This window comes from Sebastes fasciatus, chromosome 23, assembly GCF_043250625.1.
Source record: "Sebastes fasciatus isolate fSebFas1 chromosome 23, fSebFas1.pri, whole genome shotgun sequence".
In the NCBI taxonomy this organism is placed as follows: domain Eukaryota; kingdom Metazoa; phylum Chordata; class Actinopteri; order Perciformes; family Sebastidae; genus Sebastes; species Sebastes fasciatus.
This window is the reverse complement of record NC_133817.1, coordinates 13931531-13946759: the sequence shown is the minus strand read 5'-3', so window position 1 is coordinate 13946759 and position 15229 is coordinate 13931531. Positions and strand designations below refer to the sequence as shown.

At 44.4% G+C, this 15229-nt stretch overlaps 1 protein-coding gene across 1 annotated transcript in view; it reads left to right on the top strand.

Annotated features, from left to right (window-relative positions):
* snd1 (staphylococcal nuclease and tudor domain containing 1) overlaps window positions 1-15229 on the top strand; it is a 213564-nt gene that overhangs the window by 104957 nt on the left and 93378 nt on the right. The window lies entirely within an intron of this gene.

Here is a 15229-nt window from a genome sequence, read left to right as displayed (position 1 = left end):
GGGTGGGGGATGGAAGGGGGTGCTGGGAGGAGTGGGGGTGTTGTAGCTGGGTTGATCGAGGTGGGTTAGAGGGAGGAGGGGTGGTGCGCAGTTTCTCCTTCCTCTCTCCGGCTTGTTTCTCTGTTCTTCTTGTTTTCCAGTTCTTTTTTTTTTTGTCTCTCCTCTCCTCGTGGTGATCAGCACCCCCTCGCCAATGCAGCGTCCGACTAGGGAGAGGAGCAAGACAGGGAAGGCGAGCGCTGGGTGAGCGCGCGGCTTACAGGCGTGACGTTAACAGTAGCGTCGATGTGGAAAGGATCCGTTGTAGCAGCAAAAGAGAGAGCGTGCGCCGGCTTGGATATCTCTCTCGCTCTCACTCTCTCACTCTCGCTCTCTCACACTCTCTCTCTCTCTCTCTCTCTCTCTCTCTCTCTCCTGCCTCCCTCCTGCTCTCTCTGCAGTGTCCTAAGGTAGTTGGGTGAACTCAAAGCACTCAGACCTTTTTAGAGATCTACCTCTTCAAAAACCAGTTTGCTCCTGCCCGTCCTCCGATCCTTTTTTTTTTTTAATGCTCACAGTCTCTTGTTCTGTGGCTTTCTGGGGCTTTGTGTGGCTTAGGGGAATAGACAGGCTGTCCGAGGAAAAGGCAGAGACGGACAGTGGCATCCCCACAGCAACCATATTTTAACCCTTTCCTCCCCAGCAACAATCCAGCCATTCCAACGAGTCTGGCAAGGCTTTCCAGCATTGCTGTGGTGGCAAAGGCAAGCAGATGGGACACTGCTTTCTCTCACTCTCGCTTCCCCTCTCTCTCTCTCATGGTGCCCTCTCTCGCTTTCCCTTCTCTGCCCTCTCTCACTCTCTTCCATCTTTTGATTTTCTTCACTTTACCTCCCCTTTGCTCTCTCACTCTTTTTCGTTATGTCCTTTAGTGGAAAATAGAGGAACATGAATGGACTGCTGACGCATCCTGCTCGGAGCAGTGCTTTGGTTTGATGCAGTGTGTTTTGTGCATTAACTCCCCCCCACCACCACCACCACCACTCACTCTACCCTCACCCTCCTCGCTGTCTTTCCTTCTCACTGCTCACTCTTCGTCCGTCACTGTGTCACTCTACTTCATCTCTGCCTGGCTATATACAATCTCGTACAAGTTGACTGGACATTAAGTGCGATTTAAGCCATATTCATATTGATCTATCTCTTCAGTGCAATGGAACTAAAAGTTTAGATTGTAAGAATTTGATTACGATACTTTATTAATACCGCATATTAGATGTATAAACAGAAACTTTGACTCAATCCATGACAGGAGGCAAGTGCAGTCCATCCATCCTTTATCTGTAACCGCTTATCCTGTTCAGGGTCGAGGCGAATGCGATGTACACCCAGGACAGGTCGCCAGACTATCGCAGGTCTGACACATAGAGACAGACAACCATTTACGCTCACATTCACATCTACAGGCAATATAGAGTCGCCAATTAACCTAACCTGCATGTCTGTGGACTGTGGGAGGAAACCGGAGTACCCGGAGAAAAAAAACCACGCTAACACGGGGAGAACATGCAAACTCCCAGAAGGGCCAAAAGCCTTGTTTCCTACTCTGCGTCTACACCTTTTACCTTTTTCTCCACCCCCTCCTTTCATCATTTATGCCTTTGCAGGTAGTTAGAGTGCTTTAAGCAGGTAGGCCTTAACCCTCAATTTGAGCACAAACTGTCGCTTCAGGAAGCACAACCGCCATAAAGGTCACGTCGAGGAACGGCGAACAGGAGAAAACAAGACATGCTTTACCTTCCTGCCGCGAGGAGAAGCGGCAAAACAAACGCACCCTACTGTCCCATCAGCCCCTCTATCTTCAATGATTTGTACAAGCCTCATGTCCATTAAACTAGGAAGCAGTGTGGATAATTGATGGTTGGTAAAGCTAGCGGTGACAGTGCTGCTAGGTGTGTGTGTTTGTGTCTGAGCTGGAGAGTAAGAGTGTTAAAAGAGTGAGAGAGAGAGAGCGAGAGGGAGGAGAGAAAGAAACGCCAGCTAGAAAAGGTCACACTGCCTGTAGCGCAGTACGTTATTCCCACCGGCACAGGAGTATAGAGCCAACTCCTATATTATACACACATACACACACAGACTTTCTCCTTGACTTCACTGCAGTTGAATACGAATGGGCTTCAATGAAGCACATGTAACAGTGAGGTAGCAGCCACAGGAGTATAGGGAGGGAGGGGGGCGGGGGGGTTTCCTTTGTTAAGACAGAAAGGCTATTTCCTTTCCCTTTCCACAGGGATTCCCTCACACCGTGGCCATGTGGAGGGCGATATCAGAGGTGTGCTGCACCCCCCCCCTCGCTGCAGAACATGAGATAATGCAGGCCTATATTCAAACAAGCAGGTTATAACACAAATGCAGGATGTGCTGCCTGCAAAATGTGCTGCTCAAAACCACATTTCATTGATCTGTTGTTGGTTAAGCCAACTGCAAATGAAGGCTCGGTGTGATTATTGACGACAAAACCCACAGTGTGCACACTGGCACCGCTAGCTTTCCGTCAGATGGTGCCTGTGCTGCATGTCTAGGTATGGTGTGCCACCATTTGATGAGCAAGTGACCCAGAATGAGTTCAGGTTGTGTTTTTTTTTTACCCGCCCAGCACAGTACATCCCAGACTACCATCTAACCAAAATCACCCATTGACCCGTAACATGACCAGCGCTGCCAGGACAGCTCTCTCCTCTTTGGCTCTCACCCCCGTCTCTTCCTCTCTTTCCCTGTCTTTTCCTATCCTCACTCTATTTTTCTCTGTCAGCGGACCACTCTGCTTTCTCACTACTGATGGAGAGCGGGTCATGGCCTGCCAAACTCTGTAATGCTCCGCTGACCAAAAGTGGTCAACCGCTTGCTTTATAGTTTGATCCTGGAGCCCCCGAATGGCCAGCATCGCTTGATGGTCAGCCAAACTCTGTGATCACGGCAAGGTTTTTTCTCAAGGTCCAGCATGTATATGGCATCCCTGAAACTGGCAAAGGGGGGGGAAACCAGAAACGCCTTTGCCAAGCTAGTGGCTTTTTTTAGGGATGCACCTGGATTTGGTGGTTGAGGCCAATGCTGAAATTGTAATTTTGAGTGTCTTTCGAGGTTTAGGTTATGCCAGTGTATCCATCGTGACAAGAAGAGTGTTGTCAGGCTTTACCTCCAGGACTTGCTGACCGATGATGGCCTGATGAGCTGTCAGATACGTTGGACCTTCACGCTGTCATGCCAGCCACATTCCCCTCTGTTTGGCGACCCCTGTCCTCCCTGCTTCGCCCGAGGCTCTACGGAGCCACCCCTGCACCAGGGCCACGAGGGCACTGGGTGTAGTTCGGGGGTACTGCGAGACCTACTTTGGCGCGGCTTGTCCGCCGGTCAGCCGGCATGTTCGTGGGGGGTATATGCGAATGTTACAGAACCCATCCCCTGGGGGGAGTGCTAGCAAATCTGGGCTGCGGCCAGTCACATGTAGGTCAGCAGCCTGTGTCTGTTTGCATGCGTGTCAGCGGTTCCATTTGGGCGAACGGCCTGCAGTATGTTACAGCGGCAATGACAATCGGAGTTTAGCAGTATGCAGTCGAATGATAGATCTAATGATAATGTCATTGCCAGGATCAAGGATTTACATCATAGGGCCTTGGGCGATCCACATATGGTTTTCTGTTTGTGTATGTGAGACAGTGATAGATTTTTTTTTTCTCAAGGAGACAAGAGGCACACTATTTTTGGGCTTGTCTTGTGCTCTGAGAGCTATTACGAATTGTTTGCATACGTGTGTGTATGTGGGTGGATGGGTAAGTGAGCGTGTCCTCTAAGCGTCCAGTAATGTCCCAGTGGCCGATTGCATACCAGTGCCCACCCTGGCGCAATGTTATCTTCAACCAATGTTTCCACACCACTGTACATAAACACCCCCAAACTCTACGATGCTGACCTTGAGGTAAAGGACCCACTACTAGACGCTTCCTTTCCCATTTTCATTTCAATTTCCAGGAATTAATTTGGCAAGAGATTACGTGTAACACACACACACACACACACACACACACACACACACACACACACACACACACACACACACACACACACACACACACACACACACACAGACAAGGCACACTGCTATCAGTGTCCCAGTAAAGGCTTAAACTGCTTGGTAGGGATTTTTTCTGTTTATCACATTTCTCATCACACACACTGGCACACAGACACGTACACACTAATCATATGCCAGCGCATCAAGAGATTATAACAGGCAATAGGGCATATTAGTGGCTTCCGTATGCCCAGGTTGGATGAGTAGTTGTGTTTCATCCCGTTAACCTACTCAGTCTGGCTAGGCTGCTCTCACTGACCTTGTTTTGGACTCCACTCAATACAGCACACACACATAGTGATAACATTTTTCGCATTACCCTACATTGGACATTCATGCATTTAATGCATTTAGGTGGTGCTTTTATTTAGAGGGCAGTTTAAGGTCCTGACACACATTGGACAGTTTGGGGCTGTCAGTGAGCGTCTGTCAGCCTAGTTTTTGCGGCGTGTACTGCACTATCTGCTCTAGTCTGCCCGCGCCTGAGTTTTTTTTCGGCCGATTCACCATGTTGAATCGCCGGCAGAGCTCGTCGGGGAGTGAAATTGCTCCGATTGGCTGTTCAGCTTAAACGAATCAGTGCACGAGAAGAGAAACGGAAGTGAGGAAAGCAAGCCAATAAGCAAAGTCAAGAGGAAAAACACAGACGGACGTTATTTCTTTGATGTTGGTTTGGTGTGTTGGGGCCTTTACTCTAAATGGGACCTTAATTTGCTCAGTGAACATCATGCTGTATTGAAGAAGACTTGAAACTAGCGATTGAGACCATAAACTCATGTTTACAATGTTTACTGAGGTAATAATAGTTGTCTTTTTTCTTTTTAGTCTTTTCTTTTAAACTCTCCCTATTCTCAACTTGCCCCCTTTCTTTGTTCTTTCTTTACTTCTCTTGTTACTCTTCTTACACTGCCTTTGTTTTTGCCCTGTTTCTTTTTTTCCTCTCCCCATCATTTGTTTGTTCCTCCTCTTCCTCTTTTTGCTCTCGCTGTGCTGCGTCCCCCTTTTCTTCCTTTTCCCTCTGTCCTCCCCTCTGTCTTCTTGCCCTCACTCCCCTTTCTCTAAATTGCCACTTCTTACAGTGTTCCTCTGCTCTACTATTTGCAGGCCAGTCTCATGTTAATTGTGTTTGCTCATTCACAGCATATGTTTTTGTGTGTGTCACAGAGAATGCGCTCTCAAATGAGGGCAATATCAGGTCACGGCAACTGAAGGCGCACAGTAAAAGATGAGCGTTTTCACTTCTCTTTTTTCCTGTGTTATTCAGTATTTGAGCTTCGCTAGCAAGCCGTTGTCTCCAGACTAATGGGCTTCATTATGTTGAGCTGTGTTCATACTGGCTGCCAGAGCAGGGATTAGTCCTAGCGCCGTGTTAGTTGGAAGCAGAAGAAATACACAAGTAGGTTAGCACTGTTAACCCAATCAGCATGAGCCAAGATAGGAGGAGATCCTTCATGCAAATTTGGAAATAGGAGTGCTTTTACTTTGGCCTGTTAAATTTACAACATTTTAAAGCTTTCATTCACCAATTTACTGCCACATTTATTTTTTAAGAATGGTATTTTCCATTAAAATACCGCATATCATCGTGCCAGGTGTGTGATATAATGCCCTTTATACTTTTCTCGCCATATGCTAATGCTCCTCATGGCTTGCCACGTCATTGGTCAGCTGGCCTCATTAGGATTCATGGAGCATCCCTGTATGTGTGTTCATCACAATGTTGCCTTGCCAACTGCCAGGCCGTAGGAAATGGATGTCTCTTTCTCTGAGCAATGTGAAGGTAAAAACATAGTAATTCACCGCTGAGAGAGCAGCTAAATCTTCCAGACTTTTAGCTCCTTGGGAGCAAAGATGCCGTCTTCATTCAGCTCCAACCCCCCCTCCCTCTCCTCCTTTTTACTTCTCTGTGCCCTTGGCTTGGTCAAAACAAAATTCCTAACTAGTGAGTTGTTACACTGCAACATTATGTGACAATAGTTGGGCTTTTTGTATTACCTCTACTTGTCTCAGTTTAACTTAATTGGTTTTAAATGATAGAATGGGATTCAAAACCGTGATTTATTGTGCATACTAACAAATGCTTTGTCTTGCCTTGCCTTGACACGGGTGCTATTATTGTCTAGCTTTTTGTTTAGCCTTTATACAGTGACAAGTGCGAAATGTCTGCAACAAGAGGTAATTCGATCAAACATGTAGCACTACAAAAAACCTCTTAGTTTGCTTGCAAAACTACATATCTCCCCGAAAGAGAGGACACACGATATGATTATTTTCACGATACTTAAGTCACGATACAATCTTATTGCGATATGTTGAGTATTGCGATAAGATATATTGCAATTTATTACCTTTTTCAACTGCAAAATGTATAGTTTGTCAACATCTGTTTTATATAATAAGATAGTTTTCCCTCTGTATATCTCAGAGTTTTCACATATCTTGAGGTGAGAGGTCAGGTGACCCCTTTGAAAATGGCCATCCTCGCCAAAATTTTGCGTAAATTGAGCATTATTATATTTATTTTATTTAGTATTGTTCCCAACAAGCTAACATGACATGGTTGGTACCAATCAATTTCTCAGGTTTTCTAGTTTCATATGATCTTCACTCTCAAGTCCATCATATTAAGAGGTTAATTGTTAATAGACATACGTGTATTGACACAATATCGCCACGCAAAATATCGCGATACTATGCTGTATACATTTTTTTCCTTCACCCCCTAATAACTCCCTAATTATTGACATGAAATCCCCTACTTGTAGGCCATCTCCAGGTTTGTGAATTGACTTAACCTCCACCCAGGTCTTTTGTTATACTCAAAGTGGCCACCTTTCTTTCCCTCTCCCACTATGATGCCCCGACCTTCAAATATCCTCCCTAAAATCACAGCGACAATTACCTTCTTAGCAGTGTTATTTCTCTGAAGCTGTTAATCCCGGAATCTCCATCAAGCTCCATGTAGGGGAGGATTAGCCATACTGAGGCCTGCTACTGCACAGACCCAGGGATGGGAGAAAAAAGAATGAAACGGCTTTTCATCTTCCTCAAATCCACCTGTCCACGCCCAGATTACGGCAGCACCGTCCAGCAGATAGAGACTCTGTGTGTGTGTGTGTGTGTGTGTGCGCGCCAATAGTCTTTGTTTTTCCACTTCCATGTTGGTGTGTTTTCGTCTATCTCGCTGTGTATTTTGCTTTGTGCCAGATATCTTTGTATGGACACCACACGGTGTTGCGAACTGCTTTCCAATGACTTTCAGAGCGTTTTTCTAATATGCTTCCAATTTGGATTTCATTACTGATAGTCTACCTTTATCTGTGTTCAAATGAGCTATCTTCTCCCCAATGTGAGCATAATAACAAGAACCACACACTAGTCAGGTATACTTTATGGAGGTATGAAGAGTCATTGTTGTGACATGATGAGCATTTTTATTTTGTATAGGCTGCAGAGAACGGGGTTGGTGTGTGTCTATTCTCTAATACGACTACTCGCCTCCCCAGCCAGTTATTTTTTTCCTGTGTAATATCCGCTGTCTCTCTGCCTCCCATCGTTTTCCCATACTGGGGGGATTTGAGGAGCCAAACTAAGTGTGTCTAATCTATGAGCGCAGCCAGCGCGGCGTCAAATGTTTGGTGCCGATGTACCTGCAGCCTCCCAACAATACAACTAGAGATGTCACGGTGAGGACATTTTCCCCACTGGTTAATAAACATATGACGACAACGGTGTGACCGATTACACTGGACATTTTACAAGGAAAAGACGGCGCTCAATAAATGTAGAGTGCTTAATTGGATCTTTGCTGTTGGACGGCTGTGTGTCTGGCCTCTCCGGTAGAGCTTTCGCTGCGGAGGCTGCAGGTTTCCACCTGGCAACGCTGCGCGGTCCACACCGGCTGTGACCACTCCTCCGCACGACGATTGCCTCATAAACGTTATGGTTCCTTTATAGCGTTGGTTTTAAATCCAAAGTATTGCCAAATAGGCGGTTTTGCTTTTCGCTTTGACATCGTCTTGTCTGTCAACTCTCTCTCGTCTCGTGATAAGTGTGTGAAATCTGACTCTTGCTACTCTGCGCTGATGTGCCAAAATGAACTAAATTGGTTTTATTTCGATTTTAAAAAAGCAAAACGACGGTGGGGCCGGTGGATAAGTAATGTAATCGGTGTGTGCTCAACCACCGTGTAACACCGACTACCAGAACAAGCCTAAATACAACACTTCTGCAGCTGTCCACCCAAGCAGGTAGGAGACAATGTACAGGAGAGAGAGGGCAGGAGGTTGAGGAACAGACATCCGAGTGGACGTTTATATTATTGCTAAGCGACCATGGACTCGATGTGAGGATAAAGTATATGTTTGGGTTAGAATAAAGTAAGATGCAATATGGGTCAAAGGAAAAAGTACCCCCAACTCCAAGCCCGGTGACCTCGCTTAAATGCGTTTTCTGTAGCAGTGCAATCAGGGATATCGTAGGCTGCGGCCGGGGGCCAGCAGGGTCCCGGCTATGAAAGGGAAGGGGGGGGGAAAAGCAGCAGGCAGCACTTTCTAAATTGAAGTCAATAACACAGCAGTCCATTCTGTCAGAGCCAGTCCTCCCACACAGTCCGCTTACAGTCACTAAGGAGAGCTGAGGGGTAGGATGTCGATTGAGTTCTCCAAAGTACCACTGCGCGTGGCAACATGTGTTCGCGTGGGCGAACGAGGGGGAAAATGGTGGCGTCAGTGAAGAGAGGCGTGGCACCTCATAAACCTGTTAAAAAACCCTGACAGTAATTGCTATTCTCTTTACCACATGTGTGCGTGTGGTTGACAACTATACGACAAGAATTGAATATTAAGTCGTGATCCAAAATGAAAAGTAAATGCCCTGAGCCAGCTACATGGAAGTGCTTTTATTCTACATCTAGCTGTTGTGTGAAAGCTTGCTAATGCAGGCATATATCTCAGACACACACATGCACACACACACATATGTTTGCCTTTAATCCCTTTTTGCATGTTAGCACTTCCACATAGCTTTGGGGATTAGAGCTGGTATGGTTGGCCTGCCTTGAGCGAGGGGGTAGGAAAGGAAATTAGTGACTGGTAGAGGGGAGACATCCGGCTGACATGCCTGTGTGTCGATGCATGCGCGGTAAGCTCGCACACTTTGTGTTCGAATCTGATGACGACTGTGTAATGGTTACTGGCACATCCGCACAGCATGGTACAGGCATGATTTGTTTGGGAGCTAGCACTTTTTTTGCCTACTTTTGCTGAGCCGAACGCTGAAAAAAAAAGTCAATCGGCTGCAGTTTTGGTACTCTGTGTTCCCAGTAGTGTTCTGACAGGCTTGTGTGTGTGTTGTGCTTTTCCACAGGAAAAATGCAATTTTATGATAAAAACCCATTTACACTTCAGTTCTCCAGATTTTATTTTTTTTGTATTTGTGCGAGAGAATAACTCTGTTAGCGGAAGATTGTCCTTGAGATTGATTCATAACTGTCATAACTGCACTATCCCCAATGTCAAATTTGTTTCCGCTCTCGCCCCTGTATCTGGAGCAAAGAACTGCACACACACAGTCGCATATGTTCCTACTCGGCTACATGTCTGTGGTTTTATAATGCAGTAAAATGTTTACATATCATGGGAATAGGCTAAATGGAGCGTGACGCTACTCTTCATCCACAGAGCTCTTTAACTTTTTAAACATATACATTGCATTTCCGCAAAACTTTAAAAGCTGTCATCTTTCCATTTAGTATCTACAGTAAGTGCATCCGATATGTTTTATCTATATCATCTCTCGTGTTTTTGTTCCTTGGTGTTATGTCATTGTTTGCTTATAGATATTTTATAGACCATGCTTATAGACACAGGCCTACTAATCCACCTACTGGTGCTCTCTCTCTTCTCTCTGTCAATTCTCTCTCTGATAGTATCAGTCTGGGTCACTCGCACTGTAGTTGGACAGTGGTAATTTCCCAAGGTGGACATTGATTTCTCTTCATTTTCCTGCCACTCATAGTTTGACATCCTGCTGAAAATTATAATTTTGACCTGAAACCTATTGCCATATATCAGAGCTCCTTTTGCCATTTTTAAAAACAATGAGGGAACCAAATTGAGTATAGTGTTGAGAGGTTATTTTTTGTATCATGTCGTTGGTGTGTAAGTTCTTAAGCTGCGGAGGAACAACCTTAAAAACAACGAGAATATCCGTTTACACTTGGACGTATTATTATATCTATTCTTGTATTCTCGGCTCGTATGATTTTTCGGGCGTTTTCTTACGAATGTCCAGCATCCAATTCCGCTCCAGTCTTTTCAAAATAAACTTGCGTCAAGGTTCAGTCAACAAAACTACTTAGTTAGGTTTAGGAAATATCGTGGTTAAGTTACGCCACACCTGAAGTGGTAACGTCGCACTGGAAGTGGCATAACTTAAGTACGGAAGTTATGTGACAAAAACTTCTTGGAGGTTTAGGAAAAGATAGAGGTTTGGCTTGAAATAGCTCCGGAAGTGGTGTAACTTAAGGACGGTGACAAATAAATCAAAGTTGACTTCTGGTTCTGGAACGCCGGTCTCCTGGGCAAAAATCCTGTGTTTTCTTTGACCCACCCAGCAACCCCGACCTCCTCCCTAATGTGATGTTTGTGCCTCTTTATACTCCCTGGTTCACAACAAGGCCTATTGAAAGAGGCTGGGTCATGACGGTGCAGTAAAACATGGTCCGCACTCGCTGAAATTGAGCCTATTGCAACCATAACGCACGACCGCAGCTCCAGTTACACTGCGCAGGTGTTATACCTCATACCCCAAGACCCGTATCCGCTCGTGTCCCAGCCTCCTTCAAAAGGCCTTGGTTCACAATTATGTGGATTAGATATGATTTGATTTTGTGGGATATATCTGAATTACAACGCATTACTTTTCATAGGTATAGGTATGAACGGTGAATGAGAACAGCCTGAACTTGCTATCGGTGCATCTCTAGTCATGATATATGGGATACTCCTGTCTCTATCTGAGCAACTGTATTATGAAAGCCATTATTCCTGCTTTGCCGCAATACTGAATGTGTTCACTGTCCATTAGTGAACACGTAGCGATACCATGCCGTTGCTCTGGTAGATACAGGTATTTGATGTTTTGCTCCACTTTCCATTGCCTCTGAAGTGTGACTCAGACGTGTTTCATTCAGGTTATTTTTTCTAGTTAAGCAAACTGCCAGCAAAGCTTTGAGTGCCTGCGTATGCATTTTAATATGCATGTTTTGTCTGGAAGGCTTTGCTGACTTAACCGTCTAGACACTCTTCTTCAAGGGGCTGCCATTTGTTTAGTTTTTTTCTCTCTCGTTGCCTATCACTGTTCTGCCATCCATTTGTTAGTAGCTCAGCTGTGCGCAGCAATAAACGACTGAGAATTGATGAAGCCGCCGAGACACATTGGTTTGAATTTTCGTTTGAGGAAACAATTGAGCACCCCACTTATTCATTCAGCGGAAACACCGTGAGACAACAGCCCTTGGGCGTCTGGGTTTACGTCTTTAAAAAGGTGCCTCGTTGGGTATTCAAGCAGTAAGTCTGGGCGGCGGGAGCGTTGAGCTGGCCACGGGATTGTTGTGGCTTGTAACTCCGTGGAAGTAGTGGGGTGTCTTTGCCTCTGGCCACATTGTTGAAATTGAATTTGAAGAGTTTGTGTGTGTGTGCGCTGCTGCCTGTTTTTGAACTGAGCGGTATCCATCCTGTTTGGAAACGCAACTGTCATGTCGCACACCTGGTGTTAAAAGCACTCCCGCAGGAAATGGTGCGTTCTAAGCCAAATGTATCAAGTAAACAATCACATGCTGTTTGTTTTTCTGCTGCGACTGTTTGTCTGTTAGAAAGATTTTATCAGATATAGTACAAGTACATTTTCATATTTGCGCTGGCTTTTGTCATTGCTGTAATTATCATGTACTTTATCCTGTGGGATCATACTCAAATTGACACCCAGTTACTGCTCAGATGCTGTGATAGCGTTACCATAGTGACGGCACTTGTCAAAGATGGTGACTGCAGCAGAATTAGAAAGTTGTTTTTACCTGAATTCTAAACGACACAAGATAATAAATCAGTATCCGTCAAACTGTGATGAAGCTAAACCGACAGTTACTAGTGACATCACTCGGACGCGCTTGATGCCCTTTTGTCCGTGCGCCCTCGTGAATGACTCAATCTTCCTGCGTATTGTACTGGATCGCGTTATAATGTATCGAGCTGCGACTGAGCCATGTTCTTGCGGTTCCTGCTCGAGGTGTTCACAAGTAAAAAAGGAAGGAAGGAAGGAAGGAGCTGTTAATTGTGCTGCAGCTTTGACACGAGCCCTAGCCCTGAAGATGCTTTTAAAAGAGAAGAAAAAAAACGCAATACTGACATTGACTGATTCATGACTCATCGCTCTCCTTATGCTATAAGAGATCCCAGCTGCAGAGGGAATTAATCCGATGTAATATATGTAATTTAAAAGTTTTTACTTGAAGAGTTTTGAATCACGCGTTTGTCTTTTATTTCAGTTATATAATGCATTTAAATCTTGTCAATTGAGGTGAAAGTTTAATATATATTGTAACTATGTGAAATTTAAATCATGCCTTGAATGATGTATTATTGGAAATCAATTAACAACACAAAACAATAACAGATGTTGACCAGAAACCCTCACGGTTACTGCATTTAGCATAAAGAAATGTTTCATATACTGGTATCTTTACTCTAGCTTTGGGCCCCCCTGCAACCTACGAAAGATCAATTGCGTTAATGCGTTAAAGAAATTAGTGGCATTAAAACAAATTTGTGGTAACGCGTTATTATCGCGTTAACTTTGACAGCCCTAATGAATAGCTAAATAAAACTTCTTTCATTCTTTGTCGTGCATCTTCCACCTCTCTCTGTGCTGATTCTCCAGTCAGAGCATGTCCTCTATGTGGTAGCGCTGATTAACAGCATCTGCGTTTCCGTAGTCTTGTGGGGCAGAAAGAGGAGGAGGAGGAGGAATGGAGAAGAAAAAAAACGTGCACCTTCAATGCTCTTTCGTCACTTGTGGCCCCTTCTAAGTTTTCTCCGTCTTCCTCCTCCCATCCCTCGCTTTTCTACTCTCACTTCTCTCTCTCTCTCTCTTTTGCTCTCAATCTCATTCCACAAATGTTAGCCCCATTTCCCTCCCTCGTCTCCTCATTATGGAGGTGTTTGGAGGCCCAGTCTTGTTTTTGACACTGATTTATTTTTTTTCCTTTCTTTCCGCTCCCCCACAAATGGCAGGAGAAAAACAGAGGAAAAGGGATGATTGGAACAAAGCGACGGAGAAAAGTGATAACAAACTGAAGGTGGCATATTTGAAACTTTGTTGTGGGTTCGAGGCTCACTTCAAATATTAACAGTGAAGGATAGAAGAAAAACTTGCCAAAGTTACCAGTCTAACGCAACACAGGAAATCTTCTGAGCACAGGTTGCATGGGTCTGTAAACCTTTTTATTTGAATTCACATTGACTTTGTTTACATGCACAAAATCCATCAACCACCTTCTTGAAAAGGTCATCGTTGTGATATTTGCGCATTTCCCAAAAACCTGTTGATATCCAAGTCTGTCGTAATGTTTAAAAGTAGGTGTGTTTCTCCTTCGGACCAGAAATGTGTGCTTTCTCTTTTGGGCATGCATCTCTGCAAACTGACTCTCAATCCACTATCTCATTCGTTGATCATCAGTTCGCCATTTATGTGGTTGAACTTGTGAAGAGGTTGCCAAAATTGAAGAATGATTATAGGGTGATTTGTCTAGAGCCTTTTTTATCCTGTGCCGCTGCTGACTGGGGTCAGATCTCCTTCCGATGAGAAATGTGGGCTTTTCTTTTGGGCATACATCTCTGCAAACTGTCAGCTAGTTGGTTTATGTACAACACACAGAGCTGGCCGTAAACAGGCAAGATTTTTTTGGTTGTAGCGGACTCAGCTTTGAAGCTAGAGTGAATAAATAATGCTTCCAACTTCCAACAAAAACTGGCCTGACCATTATCTAAAGGGGTCCCTTGACCTCTGACCTCAAGATATGTGAATGAAAATGGGTTCTTTGGGTACCCACGAGTCTCCCCTTTACAGACATGCCCGCTTTATGATAATCACATGCAGTTTGGGGCAAGTCATAGTCAAGTCAGCACACTGACACACTGACACACTGACAACTTGAGTTTGCCATGTTGGGATTTGAGCATATTTTTTATGCTAAATGCAGTACATGTGAGGGTTTCTGGACAATATTTGTCATTATGTTTTGTTGATTGATTTTCAATAATGAATATATATACATATATTTGCAGAAAGCAAGCATAATTTGCCCACTCCCATGTTGAGTATTAAATACATGACAAATCTCCCTTTAAGGTACATTTTGAACAGATAAACATGTTTCGATTAACTTTGCAATTAATCACGATTAACTATGGACAATCATGCGATTAATTGTGATTAAATATTTTTAATTTAATTAAATATTGACAGCCCTAAAGCAAACGGCGTATGCTATTGACATGACCCGTATCAAATTCAGAATATTGTCATAGTCGGAATAAAAGTGGAGTATTCATGTGCATGTAAATGTAGTCATTGATTAGATGAACTACCACGGGCAGGTACTATTGTACTCAGATTAGTCAAATACATCGCAGTTGAAGAAAGAAAATAGAGCAAATCATATTTTTCCATGAATCTCGATTTGCAGTCCAGCAACAGACTTACTGCATGACTCGTAAGTAGGCATGACTTGATTCAATCAGTCCCCCTCCCCTTCCCCTCTCTCATCTTCCTCACACACACAACCGCACAGCACCCATCTCCATCTCCATCCACTATCTCATTCGTTGATCGTCAGTTGCCATTTATGTGATTGAACTCGCGGAGAGGTTGAATTGGATTGCCAAAATTGAAGGATGATTATAGGATGATTCGTCTCAAGCTTTTTTTATCTTGCGTGCCGCCGCTGACTGGGGTCAGATCATCGTTTCCTATTGTATGATCTCTGACTACCTGTTTGCATGAAAGGTTAATTTTGCCTGGCTGTAATATGCTCTCTTGAGTGTACCTCACACGAGT